Below are 13,870 nucleotides of genomic sequence, written 5' to 3'. Positions count from 1 at the left end.
AAGTTCACGCTCTTTCAAGGTTATATTCAGAGCCTTTTGTGACTGCATTATATTGCTATAGAGACACTTGTTCAATAATTTTATTTGTCTGCTCCAGCAATTTTTTTTATATTACATTTTTAAATTTAGGGTAAACTGGTTGAACTCCTTTCTGAAGTATTACAGCTTGACTATTTTCCCATCCAATTCTTAATTCGAGCTATTATTTAATGTGTACAGATGAACTGTGGGTTATACTTCTCACATTTATATGAAATGCTCCTACATCTAGAAGCATTAGGTTCAGCTTCAGACAAGGAGAATGCTTGTTATTCTGGGTATGTCATTCGACATGTTATTATTTGTCACGTTTAAAAATGCTAATAAATGTGTTTGTAACTTGTTTTTCACAAACTCAGTACGTAGACACACACTCTTTATAAAGCAGAGTAATTGAATTGACCACTTCCCCTGTTTTAATTCCATCTTTCTGAGATTGTACACAACTGAGGGAAGGAACTGTGCTAACAGGGGAGTTTACACTGAAAAACAGTCCCATCTCTCTCTGGGCTTGGAAAGCACATGGCAGGCTTTAAAAGAAAATTCTCTTTTTTTTTTTTTTGGTTTTTTTTTTTTCACTATAATTCGGGTGGAGCAAGAGATTCCTCTGAAGCTGGGGCTTTGGCTCTGTGGAGATCCATAAGACTGAAATGGCTTGGATCTGTGCATAGGAACAATTGACAGAATACAAACTGGAGAGCATGGGAATTATCTGTGTTCCGTTAGGAGAGCTGCCAAGATAAGCTGCTGTCTTCTGTATCAGCTGCAAAGTTTCTTTGTGGTCATCCTTCAGTAAAGCCCCAAATAGTGCACATGATTGGAATTCCTTTGAGATATAAAAGCAAACACAAATATGAAAGCTGGCTCCTGAAAGAATGAAATATTTTTTTAATTATAAAGCCAAATTGTCTTTCATTTGATGATCTCATTATTCTAATTAAAAAAAAAAAAAAAAAGACATGCATTCCTTCATCTGAAGGGGCTAAAAAATTCATCAGTATTTGAGTGCTTCTCTCAGGATGAAAATTGTCTCTCCTGGGCTAAGCTCTGTTGGATATGCTTCTTTCTTGCATCAGGCTGAGCTGAGGTACTTTGGGAATGGAAGATGCATTTGCAGTGGTGGTGTGGCTGCTGGGGCTGCAGTGTCCTGATTCCAAAGCTCTCAACAGTGCTCTGAAAGTGAATTATTAGAATACTGCACCACTTGCTCTGCAGTGAATGGAATCTCCATATCCCAAATGCTATTACATTATCCAAGTCTATTGCTCTAAACGAGTAAGCGTTTGGGTGAGCTACCTGGTTTGAGTTCTGCGTGCACTGAGATCGTTGGAGGCACGGAAGGCTGCTGCTGGTAGAATTAGAACTGATCAGCCTCTGTTTCAGCTTTCCTGAGACTAGAAGTGGATGCTTGGGGAAAAAAGGCAGAGCTGTCTGCAGGTGGATGTACAAGTCACCTGGAAGCGATCCAGGGCTGTTGCTTACTCTTGCAGTTATACCTCTGCATCTCTGTGCAAGAGATTCCTGGAACAGGGGGATGGAGATGATGACTTGTTATTTTCTGATCTTGCTAACCTGCAGTGTTCTTAATGGGAATAACTGGAAATGAAGAGGCTACTCAGGTGTAATGAGGTTTAACTAATGTAACCAATGTTTCAACTTGTTCTACTGCATGTTTGCTCTAAGGCTTGTTTACGTATTGTATAAGCCAAACTCGCCTGTCTTGTTAGGTGAGTGTGGTTAAAAGTCTGCAAAGCTAAGTGAAGTAGTGTAATATCTTACGTAGCATTAACAAAATATGCCCCTGTGCTATGACACACTAATGGCATACGAAATCTGTATGCTTTTGAGACACTCATCATAATGGTGATAGCACTTTTTTTTGCAGATGGTGGGAAATCAGATGTATTCATAGCATATCGCGATTATCCTTACCTCTCAAAAACACCCCAAAGGTGGAGGATCAGTGCTGGGATCAGAGTTCCTAAGGGGAAGGTAAATGGAAGCTGGAGATTCTCTACCACTACGCTTCAGGCTTGTTGTGAAATAAATTGAAAATGTTTGCCTTGATGGATGGTTTGTATCATGTGAGGTAGTTTTTTCTTCTTCCCCCTCCTTCATAACTTCCCAAGTACGCTCCCTTCAAGGGCTTCTGGTGAGCTTTTGGACTTCCATCACAGGAATGTTTTTGGTATTTCATGTGTTATCGCTTCTGACCAAATTTTTTCGCTGAAAACCTGTTGTGTAAAATGAATGTGGTCATCACTCAGATAAACTTTGTGATACTAAGGAAAACTGCTCCAGCGTACTTCTTTTTTTCTCTAGGACTAAACCTAATGAGTTAATGCCAAGCTAAATTTAGCAAAAAATTTTTCAAGTAAGCTGCTGATTCAGAGCTGCTGTAACTTGATCGGACTTTTGCTAAATACTTGATGGCTAATATGAAATAAGTCTGGTTTTAAACCAAGCTCTGTAGTTAATATGTTGTTTGCCAGTTTTACTCATGAGAACTGCTGCTGCTATAGAATCTGTTTCATGTAATGAAACTATTTTCTGCTTTATGCTTAGAATTTTTTTTAGTGGTCCTTTATTCACGTTAGAATGTAATACCTGTATTTCTGTAAGAAACTGAAGCTACATATTGCAGTAAAACAAGCAAACAAAAAAACCAGCTTTTAATTTTCATAAGAAAGCAATCACAAATGGTATAAATTCTTCATAAGACTGAAAATACAGCTGCACTACATTTTTGTTTCCTTTCTGTGCTACTCACTATTCCAAAACATTGGAAGGAAACGCAACTTTCATAATTTTAGGGTTTCCTGACTTTTGTGTTGGCGATGTTCCTAATATGCATGTGCTGGTTTGCTTAGACTTTACTATCTGAAGGTTTTTATGGTAACTTAAAGCAGAGATAGTGAGCATGTATACTCATGTAAAGCTACGTTGTGTTTTTTATCACAGTTCTTCAGTGTAGTTCTGTGACTGTAATCTGTGTTACTGGAAGGAGGCGTGTGCAGAACACTGGCTCCTCAGGTCATGACCTGAAGTGATTTTAATCGAGAAGTGGTGGCTACAAGGGAAGTTCCCTTGTGTGAAACTAACCAGTCATTTTTCATTATTACTTTTTTCAGTTCAAATATTTTGGCTATTGTGTAAGAGATGGCAGTGTCCAGACTTCACTGCATTAGTGCAGTGACTTCTATAGTGATGAGTCTGGCTTTTCACTTAGGATCTGGATGTGAAAGTGAAGCCAATGAAGTACTGTGAAGATGCCAGACATGGCACTTCTTTATTGTACTGTGAAATCTCTGCATGGCTTAGGTAGGGAAAGCTACAGACAGTAGTTCCATCTTAATGTAAGGGAGGTTGTGACTGGTCATCCTTTCTCTGGAGTTGGACAGATTTGTTTAACCCAGCAAATGATCTGGAGGTAGTGGAAGAATTCCTTGCTGCTCTTACTGTCTTAAATTGAGAAGGAGCAGAGAAGAATCCAACAGTGGGCTAAGTGCACCATGGGTGATTGAATGGCCCTGTATATTTACATTTGACTTATTATAGTATAGTTATTCTTCTCCATCTTCTAAAATTAGCAGAGAGCAGCATAATTATAATACTTTCATGCTTCAGGATAAGCTTTGCATTTCATTAGTTCATCGGTTCTTATTTATGCTACGTCAGTTCAGGAAGAAAAATGTTAAACTGGAATAACTTGTTTTGAAAGTTCAGTACGAGTGTGCTTTCTTCATCCCTAATTTTCAATCTCCCACCTCTTCTCTTAATGTGAAAGTCTGTTTGCCTTCTCCTCTCCAGTAAATTGTAGACTTCACCATGGAGCAGCATCAAAGCAGTTTATTTGCCTTCGAATACATGTATGTATTTGATTAGAAGTTTTCAGCTGACACCCCCCTAAATCTTCCTTTCTTCCTCCTTCCCCACGCAAATATTTTTAGGACAAGATTTACTGGTAAAAATAGTAACAGGTTTGAGGCATCTTGCTCTTTCTTAGTTCTGCTCTGGATTCTGAGCTCAAGGTTGTGCATCTCTGAGAGGCGGTGGTGTTTGTCACCCCAACACCCCAGCAGCTCTGGTTGGTTTGGCAGCACAGTGCTGTGAATAGTTGCTGGTTAACTGGCAGCTTTCAGGTAGGTCGGTGCTGCTCTTTCTCACAGTAGTTTGTGGTCTTCAGTGACTGCATTGTATGGGGGTTTCTAACCATTTTGAGAGCCTTGCTTGAGGAAAAAATAGGCCATCTGGGAGCAGACTGTCTTTCTTTCCCTAACTCCATCCAGTGTAGGGCTGATGGCTGCTCCCTGCTCCTCCCTCCCTAGCAAAGGCCTCTGTGGAGCCCAGTCTTATTCTGGATATCCTCAGCCAAGCGAACAGCCAGGCAGATAGTGCATGCAGCAGCATGCGGCCCTGGCTGGAGCCACTCGGGTGTGCCTCCCTGGGTGGACTCGTGCTTTGCTGCTTGGGAATGGTCGGTGCGAAAGGAGCCTGTGTTCCTCTGGGATGGGAGGCTTTGGTGTTTATCTGCCTTGAACACCACTTGAAAGGTAGACGATGAGGAATGCACCCTCTTTAAAGATCATAGTCTCGTAGTATTTTATGGATACTTTGAAAGGCAAAAGAGCGTTTGGCGGGGTTAGCGGGCAAATAAATGTATGTGGCCCTGGGGCTTTTTGTCCTCTTCAGGAGTTATGCTAACATACCTTTCAGATATAACCAGAAGGATGAGCTAGTCATATTCCCTCTCTTCTATGAGTTGTTGCGCAGACTGGAGTAAGAAATGAAATATTTGTGCTTCAGACCTCTCTCAAGTCTATGGACACATGCTCTGTCGTACTGCCTTTCTTTTCTGTGGATGTTCATGGAAGTAACCTCTTTCACCACACATTTTGCTTGTTCGCAGTCTTTTATGTGACCTTGTAGTGAAGTCATAAAAGCCTGAATCTTTGCTATCGCAATCCTTGCCATAGCAACATGCGTCATAGTCGTATAATTATTTATTTAATGGCTTTAATTATGAAAACTGGAAAAGGCACTTAGGAAAGCTGGATTGGATGGAAAAAAGCACACTTTTAAAGGATAAAATACTTTTAAGGTAACGTGAGACAGTAATAAGTTCTGAAACATTTGTTTTAAACTGCCTGCTTCCTTATGTCTGCCTTTTCCTCCTTTTTTTTTTTTCTTTTTTATCTGCTGCTGTGCAAGAATCATGCAGCTGCTTCAGTGATTTTTTTTTTTCCCTTTTGCAGACCTATAAATACACTTCCTTTGTCACTTTGTCATGTTGTTTCCTAAGAACTTTGCTTCCAGATAGCGTTGCTATTTGGAATGTTTCTTCTTTGAATTTTGTGCAATTGTGATTAAAAAAAAAAAAGTAATTAGAAATCCTAAAAGCAAATGCTGTTTATTAGTCTTCAAATTTCATATTGTCTACAGCTTTCACTTCTCAGATCAGGAAATCAGGGAAATTGATTTTGCTATTGACAGGCACTCGGTGAAAGAATCGTACAGGAATGCAACTTGGAGTATTTTAAGAACATAAGGACACGTTTACTCACAGAATGGAGAAAATAAGGCGTGTTTTTCTTTCTTTTTGTAGGACTGTGTACTGTCCTCTGGACGATTTCTTCACTTACATTTCAATAGCACATACACCAAAAGTTGTGGTCTGCGGTGTTTAGTAGTAGTGTGCTTTCAGTCTGTTCTCTGATGAACAGTTGAAAGCAATTACTCCTTGCCTTAATTCATGAGGGAAGAATGAAATGAGACAAATAATGTATTGATTCCATTTCAAATTACTGATATGTTGTGAACATTGAATTTAAATCAATATATAGCTCTGAAGCAGTAGCAGAGAAATAGCTGAACTTCTGGCAGAGTTGTCCTTCCTTATATCTCTGCCTCCAGGCTGTACGGAGCTGTGAATGAGGCTGAGCCAGTGGAATGGTAGCATCAGAGCAGGTCTTGGCAGCATGAGGTTTTATAGACATTCTTGCTACAACTACATTAAAGGCTGGTTGCGAAACAGGACTTGGTGACAGAGCATGAATTGTTAATCCAGGATGGGGCTAGAATTTCAAATTTGAACTTTTTGGCATGGAGGTAAGGGTGGGGTTTGGGAAGGAATTTTGTTAGTGGGCTTGTGATATAAAATGCAAAGACTTTAGAGTGAATACTCAATAAGTAACTTGGAATAAATTTACTTCTCTTCTGCTGAAGTTGTTATTGACTCAGAAGCCTTCATTAGTGAATGTTCCTGCTCAGACCTGATGCATGGAAGCAGAATTTATTTCTTTGTTTTGTGTGTTTGGTTTTCCTTTGCAGTGCTGAAATGTGAAACCTTTCCTGTTGGCACGTTGGCTGACTTAATCACTTCTTTGGTAGTCTCTTCCTCTCTACGTAGGAAGAAGAGACATCCACTCCTCTGTATGTGAGGAGATTTGTGGGCCGTGATCTTTTTTCCTTAGGAAATTACTTTTTTTTTTTTATTTCACAGATGTGATGCAGAACTGTATACAGGACCAAAGATTTGATAAGAGGAATCAACACTGCTCTTTTGAATTAAAAACAAGCAAACAAAAGTAGTACTAGAAGTAGACTGGATTGGTGAGCCCTCCTTGCTGAAAATGCCACGTCAGTGCTGTTACTGTGTGATGCACCTTTACAAACCACCCTGAGACTCTTCACTTGTCTCCTTGGTTGCAGTAGCAGAGCTGCAGAAACACAGTGCTGGAGCTCTGAGACATTCCACTCCAGACTTACTGGTGGTTTAACAAAGCTGATGTGTGTGTTCACAGAATTACTGTGTAAGCTTCTCTAGGCTTTCGAAGTGAAAGCCACACCATGTTAAAATTACTAATGCGCAGATGTGTTGGAAGTGTGTACCAACTACCTTCTTTCTCTGCTGAGTTCCTTCTCTCCTGTCCTGATGAACGTGTCTCATATAGGCAGCAGGTTTTTGTTTTTCTCTTTTGAGCTCTCGGAGTACAGAAACTTGGAGAGTGGCTGGTCTGTAACAGCGGAATGGGCTGCGCCTGAGTGGAGGGGTGGTTTGCTGGGAGCTTTAGAAGTGAACCTACACCTGGTGAGAAGGGAGTGGCGAGAATAACTTGCACCTAAGAAAACAAACAAACAAAAAACACCAAAAAGGAATAGGAGAACTGGGTAATGTTACAATCTTTTCCATTTGCCTAAGGCAAGGTCACTAAATTGAGCGTTTGTTTACGTAAAGCTTTTGCTTGGAATGAGAAGCGCTCGAATCCACAAACTACTAAAAAGATCTCACTTTTTCTATTGGGTTCTTTTTTTCACTTGTATTTTAGCAAGTCAACCTTATTTCTTCCCAGGAAGGTCAGATGTTCTTTAAATGTTGCTGCAAAACTGTACCACTTAACCATGTTTTGATGCATAATGTAATCAGCTTGATTGCTTTTAAATATGTCATTCAGACCTACAGTTACTGTCAGTTGGCCCAAGACATTCTCTTGGGGAATTTCAGTAATGCTTTCTGGCAGATCACAGCACCTGATGGTAGCAGGATTTACTTTTTCATTGTTGTTACTTTTTTTCTTGTTTTTTTTTTTTTTCTTCTGAGGCTAAACTGTATCTCTCAGAGTAAATAGTGATGTGATGTTATAGCAGAAAGCTGAAGCAAGTTGTGAAAAGGTACTGGGGTCTCTTTTTTCCCTCTGCAGTCCAGAGGAGCTGTACAGGCAAGGTGCTCCACTTGTTACCAGACAGCCAGGCTGTACTGCCATGTGATGGCATAGCTTGGGCTGGGTCTGTCCCTGGTGCAATTTTTCCTCAGGAGGAGAAGCTAACGGGGGGAAGAGGGGATGGTGTGGTAGCTTGTAAGCTGTTACTGGGCAGTCTTCTTTCTTGGTTCCTAGACATCCGTGGCTCACTTTGGTTTGGTCACTGCAAAGCTAGTACTAAGTCTGTAACAGCTTTAAATGCTTTCCTGCTCTTTTTTCAAATTGTAGTGCCAGTCTGTGTTAAGAGACAGGGTTTGTTTTTTCATGCTTTTTGTTCTTGAAAGGCTTCGTTGGCAGTACAAGTTGTGAATACGCATAGCTGTGCTCTTTTCTTCCCTGAGTGTGGCGGCATATCAGTGCTAATGTGAATATGATCTCACTAAAGAATCAGCTGATTGAATGTGGGACCTCTTAATGCTATGCATTCCTGATTAGTTGCAAACTGAACAGGGCTGACTAATTATGATCTTCATTTTTCTTATTGGAGTGGGATGGTTCTAGAAGACGCAGGTGCCTCCTTTCTCCTTCATTGAAAGGGAGCATAAAAAAATCCAGGTGGGCTCATTAAAAGTCAGGAAAGTGGCAAAGGTAAGAGTTTGGCTTCTTCATGCATTTGCTTACTTAAGCATACTGCTGTTCATGGATCATTCTCATAACAACTTTGTGCTTAGTTCTGAACTCCTGATGAAAGACATCTGGTTGTAGCTTGCATTAATTAAGAATAGTGAACTGCCGTTTTGGATATACTGTTTAAAAGAAAATAATCCTGATGTAATGAAGTACTTGTGTTCTTAAAGGAAAAAAAAAACAACAGTTATCTGCATGGGAACGTGAGGAAGATTTTAAAAGTGGAACAGTCAATAATTGCCCCTCTCCTCTTTTTGAGGAAGGAAGGCTTTCCAAGTAGCACCGGAGAAGGAATAAATTATCATTAGGCCTTAAGGTAAGAGAATATTGGTGAAAACAAGACAAATCACTTTTTCAGGTTGCTTTTATACTACCGGTGGCTTCTTGTGTTAAATATAGGTAGTGATTTCTTATTGTGACATCTTTATTTTTCTTTCTCCTCTCTTCTTTTTAGAAAACTTGTTGGTGAAGCTATCAATGCAAATTTGACCTTTAAGTTTTTGTCTGAACAGTTGGTGCTTCAGAAAATAGTTCAGAATGTGCAAGATAATTTTCTGCAGGAATTTAGTACGTTTTATCACTTTTGGAAGTTGTCAAGGCCATTCTAAAATTCATGTCTTTCATCTTACCCTATACCATGAAAGCATAGGTCCTGCTAATTGATCACTTGCTCAGGCTGCTCCTGAATGTGGCCACTGAAGCTTGACGTGGGTACTGCAGGGAGGCTGGGGCCGGTCAGGCTGTGGGCACTGTAATGCTCCGGGGCGATGCTGTGTGAGGCAGGGGGCTTCTGGCTCTGTTGCCTTCGAGTAGCAGCAGACCCGAGCAAACCCTGTGGCATGCTCCATTTTCTCCTGCTGTTCCCTGCTTCTGCTGCTGTGATAATATGGAGCGGCTGAAGTCACCCAGCTGGCTGCAGGCCAGGCCGAGCTGCCTGTAGCTTGTGTGGGGACCACTGTGGTGAGCAGAGCGGTGACAGTCCAGGCAGAGGAGCAGCTCCCAGTAAAGGTATGTTTGGTCCTTTTGCCTTTCCTTCTTGAGCGTAGCGCAGTTCTGCTCTCACACAGGCAGTTTCCTTTCTTCTCACTAGCTTTACTTTCTGTCCCTCGGGATAATTTTACTTTTTTTCTAGTCAGACAAATGGGCACTGTTTTGTAAGCAGCGGTCTGTCTCCAGTAAGTCATTAAGTAACTGTGTTTCGTTGTTGAAAGTCCTGTTCAACAGCCTTGGCGTTTAGGGTCAGTAGACTATCTCTGTGTAATAGAAGCGCAGGTGTGCAATCCTTGCACACCTTCAAAGGATGTCAGTCAACTTTGAGAGAAGATTTTCAAATCTTGTGTGAGCTCTCTGCAAGTGTATAATAACAAAAGGGAGAAAGTCTGAAATCATTCCACAGGAAGTTCAGAAATAAAGATCTCCTTAAAACATTCACAACTTTGTGAAGTGGGAAAGATTCCTGTCAGTGGCTTGCAAGTAATCTAGGTTCTTGTAATTGTCTGAAAAAACATAATAAACAAATTGCAGTCCTTGCTACTAAGATGACTTTTAAGTTCTTGTGATGCTGCAGTGATTTGTCTTTAAATTTGTGACTGCTAGTTCATTAAGGCCATTGCAGAACTTGTTTGTTTATTGCTAGGACATTATATGTATCTGACAAATGATTTGCTTTTAAGAAAAACTCTGGAATAGGCAAAGAGAAAAGCCAAGTGTTTGAGAGATGCTTATTGTCCCTTTCTGTGAGGAATGGAGTTTTTTTTTCTAATTGTGCTGTACCTGTTGTAAAGAAACCACTGGGTGATAGTGGATTGCTGAAAGGTACTCAGTGTTTAGAAAGAACTCTTCAAAACGAATAAAGTCAAGTCACATTGCAGCTATTGATATTCCCATGCTGAATGTACATGAAACTGCTGCACTGTTTCTTCATTTAGGGACGATTCTATGGATTTTGCTTTAAAAGAGGAACTGCTCCCTTGCTACATCATAAAATGAAAACAAATTAAATAGCAATAACCTTGCAGAAGGTGGTTGTTTTTTTTAGAACTGAACCTTTGGGAAAGTGCTCATTTGACTGAGATATTACATGATCTGTGTAAGTTCCTGTATGGTATATTTGCAGTTTTTATCTATTACTGTCATCTTCCCATATAGCTTGAAAAAATGTACTCTACTTTGGTTGCATTTGACTTTCCAGCTAAAAGAATAGGAGACTTATTTGTAAAGTGTCTTCTGAGCAGCAGAATTCCATGCAGATCATTATGAAGTGTAGTCAGGTTTTATCACTTAAATGTGAGAATCTGATAGTAATATTAAATGAAACATCTGTACAAAAGTGGAAGGGTTTCCAATTGCTTCTTTTGATGTGACTTAATCAGATTTAATGCTTAGTAAAAAGGAAACGCGGAGTGTTAAACAGCACAGCAGAGAGGGAACTGGAGAGATAACAAGGCATTTCACCTTCTCAGTTTGTAAATCAGATAACGTCAAACTGAGTGAGCTCTCTTGTGGCTTTAAACATTTTATGTGTGCGTGCTTCTCCTTATATGTATATGTGTTTTTGTTAGTTCAGTAGTTTTAGGAGTATCGCAAGCACCCCTTAAGCTTTATTACAAGCAGTGTGTGTATACTTGGCATAAATGTCAGCCTCACTGCTCCTCCCTGGTATGGATTTGTCATGAATAAAAAGTAGTTTATGTCCTGCTCTTATCCATAGTTCTTGAGTGAATTATTTTTAGCTCTCAGATTACAATTTCCTATTAAGAAAACATTAACATAACTCCTACTGAAGCATTGCTTCTCGTTATCTTTTGATCTGAAGACAAACTAAAAATGTTGTGTGACGGGAATTGGTACTTTCTCTTTAGTAATTGATGCTTTCTCTTTTAAAATGTTTGGTTTTCAAACTGGGTTTTCTTCATGCAAACAGTATTAGAGTGACAAGAGCTAATGCTGGGCTGCCAGGTGTTGGAAAATGGACCAATTTTGTCTAGTTATGATCAAAATATTATAATTTGCAGGTGTGGGCAAGACCTCTTAGAAGCTCCCATGCTACTTCTGGACCTTCTAGAGATAGTGAGAATAGCCTTACATTCAGGGGGTATTTCAGGAAAATTCCTTGCGTGTGATAAACAGGAAAGACAGCGTGTAACACAATTATTAGCAAGTTTTTGCATATGCATACTCCACAAAGAACTTTCTGTATTTCTCCACATGTAAGAAACTTGATCAAACCTGTAAAGCTTCTTTTCTGGATAATCCACATACAGAAATGCTTGTTGTCCTGCACAGAAGAGGAGAGTAATTTTAAAAAACGGCATAAAGGTATGCATTTTGTTCATTCTGAAAGGCATGGTTTTAACTGTGCATTGTGACAAGAAATATATTAATTTCTTTCTAGGAAGAGGATCCTTGACTGTGTACCTAGCTTGATTTCCACCCCCTTCCCTCCCAACTCTTTTGAACTACTCTTCATTTTGTCAAGTCTAAGACTGTAACTGGAAGCAATACAATACAATGCTCTGCTCCCACCAGCTATGCTAGTAGTAGCCTTGGCAGCATTGAATCAGTCAGTGTAACTCCTTTAATTAGTTCTTCACTAATTTCAGAGAGCAACTCCCAGAGACTGTTTCCTTTGCCTGAATTCTTTGACTGTTATCATTTAGCTTAAGAAAAAAAATTGAACTTAACATGAAAGAGAGATTATTTTGACTTCTTTATTCAGAAAGGATTATTTTTTCCTAACAAGATGCTGCTGAGAATTTTTTACTCTCTAAAATTATTGTTACTACTTGACTCTTTAAGTACCTTTTTTGCATTGGAATCTCAGCTGAGCTTAGAATCAAAGGCCATTATGTTCAATATCATCAGCTTTAGTCCGTGAGATTTATTCTTTTTTTTTTTTTTCTGGAGAGTTGGGACACTGTGATCAGTTTCTGTGGCTTAGCATGCAGAAAATAACAGCCTTAATGAGGGGATCATGAACTGAGGCAGTTGTAATTTAAATAATTTTCTTCTATGAAGGACAGTCACAATGCTAAAATACACCAAGAACAGTCATAAGCCAAAAGAGGCACGTCAGTAGCAGATTAAAATCATAACATCACATCTCGATGACATCTTTTACTCCATTTGTAGGAGAAATATCATCAGCATCTTGTTGAACTTATTTGCTTGTTTTCAAATTGGTAGCAGAAGACTTCTAAGATTCCCTTGTTGGCTCCAAGATGTAGGCCACAGCTAATTAGCAAGCTCCTTCATTTGAAGCTTCTTCATTAGAGATAATGCATAATCATGGTTAACGACACTATTTATTATAATAGTGTATAGTCTGGAGCTGCATCAAATAGTAATTTGTTACTCAATTCTGCTGAATAATTAACTTGTTCCAGTAATCGCTCCATACATGGCTGTTTCCTACAAGTCGGCCCCGTACCGGGCTGTGTTAGTCTGCTTTTTCACTCTCTCAGTGAAACATCTATAATCTGTTCCCTTCTCTGGCAGGTGAGATGCCTAGATGCTACAACCTGGTTCCTGGCTCCTCCTCTTAGAAACAGTTCAAACACTGGATGTTTACTGAGCCATTCCAGCAAACAGGACAATTCTTAGAGTGCAGTGGTTCTGTCTTCCAGGACCTGCTTAGTTGAGGCAATGTTTTCTGGTTTATTTTCCTTTACAGAATGCGCTTGTTATCTGCAAGTAAGACATAGGTATGTGGCTCTGTAATGGCAAAACTCACTGCACAGAATTGAGCTGCCTCTCTTAGTATACACACCCAAACATTACTAGTGTTTTGTTCAGTTTACATCATTATCTTGCGTAGATAAAACAAATTACTTTCTCTAATTTAATAAGCATTTACACAATGCTGTTTAGCTTAGATGACCCTTGATCATTTGTGATTCAACTTCTTGCAGGAGCAAATTTGACAGTAGTTACTTTTGCAGAAATGCAACTTTTAAATTATAGCATGGGTTAACACAATTGAATAATTCAGGCAACTGTGTGTCATGTTGAGCAAGGAGGGCAGTTGATTGCCAGAAGTCTAAAAATACTTGGTATAATTTCCTTGCCTCATGCACACTTGCAGTGGCTGGAATCTCAAATGTATGCTTATTTGTGTCCTACAGCTTGAAATTCCAGGATTTGCGAGAGCCCCTGCAGAAAAAATAGTGAATTCTGCAATGGGTATGTAGAATAATGTGTACATACAGTCCCATCTTGTGTTACGGCTAACATCTGGGATGGTGGTGATTTTCTGCATCACCTTGTGGGAGGGAACAAAAAAGAACCAAACCAACAACAAAACAGGACATGACACTTCCAGGAAATCAGTTGTTGTTCTCCTCCTTTCAAACTGTGTATGAGCCTGTGTGTAACTTGTGGGAGACTGTTGAAGGATGAGCAGGGATTGTTTTTCTTAAGAGGTCCCTCTGATCAAGTATAAATGA

General features: G+C 39.7%; 1 protein-coding gene across 7 annotated transcripts in view; it reads left to right on the top strand.

Moving 5' to 3' along the window:
• The window catches only part of GAB1 (GRB2 associated binding protein 1), a 95,946-nt gene that overhangs the window by 15,793 nt on the left and 66,283 nt on the right, over positions 1 to 13,870 (top strand). The window contains exon 1 of one of the 7 annotated variants that reach the window (XM_090138612.1): positions 8,906 to 9,434. The exons of the other annotated variants lie outside the window; for them this stretch is intronic. The gene's annotated coding sequence lies outside the window, so the exon portion shown is untranslated. Of the gene's footprint in view, positions 1 to 8,905; positions 9,435 to 13,870 lie in introns of those variants that run through there. 7 annotated transcript variants of the gene reach the window in all.

This window comes from Phasianus colchicus, chromosome 4, assembly GCF_987193195.1.
Source record: "Phasianus colchicus chromosome 4, bPhaCol1.hap1.1, whole genome shotgun sequence".
Lineage (NCBI taxonomy): Eukaryota > Metazoa > Chordata > Aves > Galliformes > Phasianidae > Phasianus > Phasianus colchicus.
This window is presented reverse-complemented; position numbering and strand designations above follow the sequence as displayed.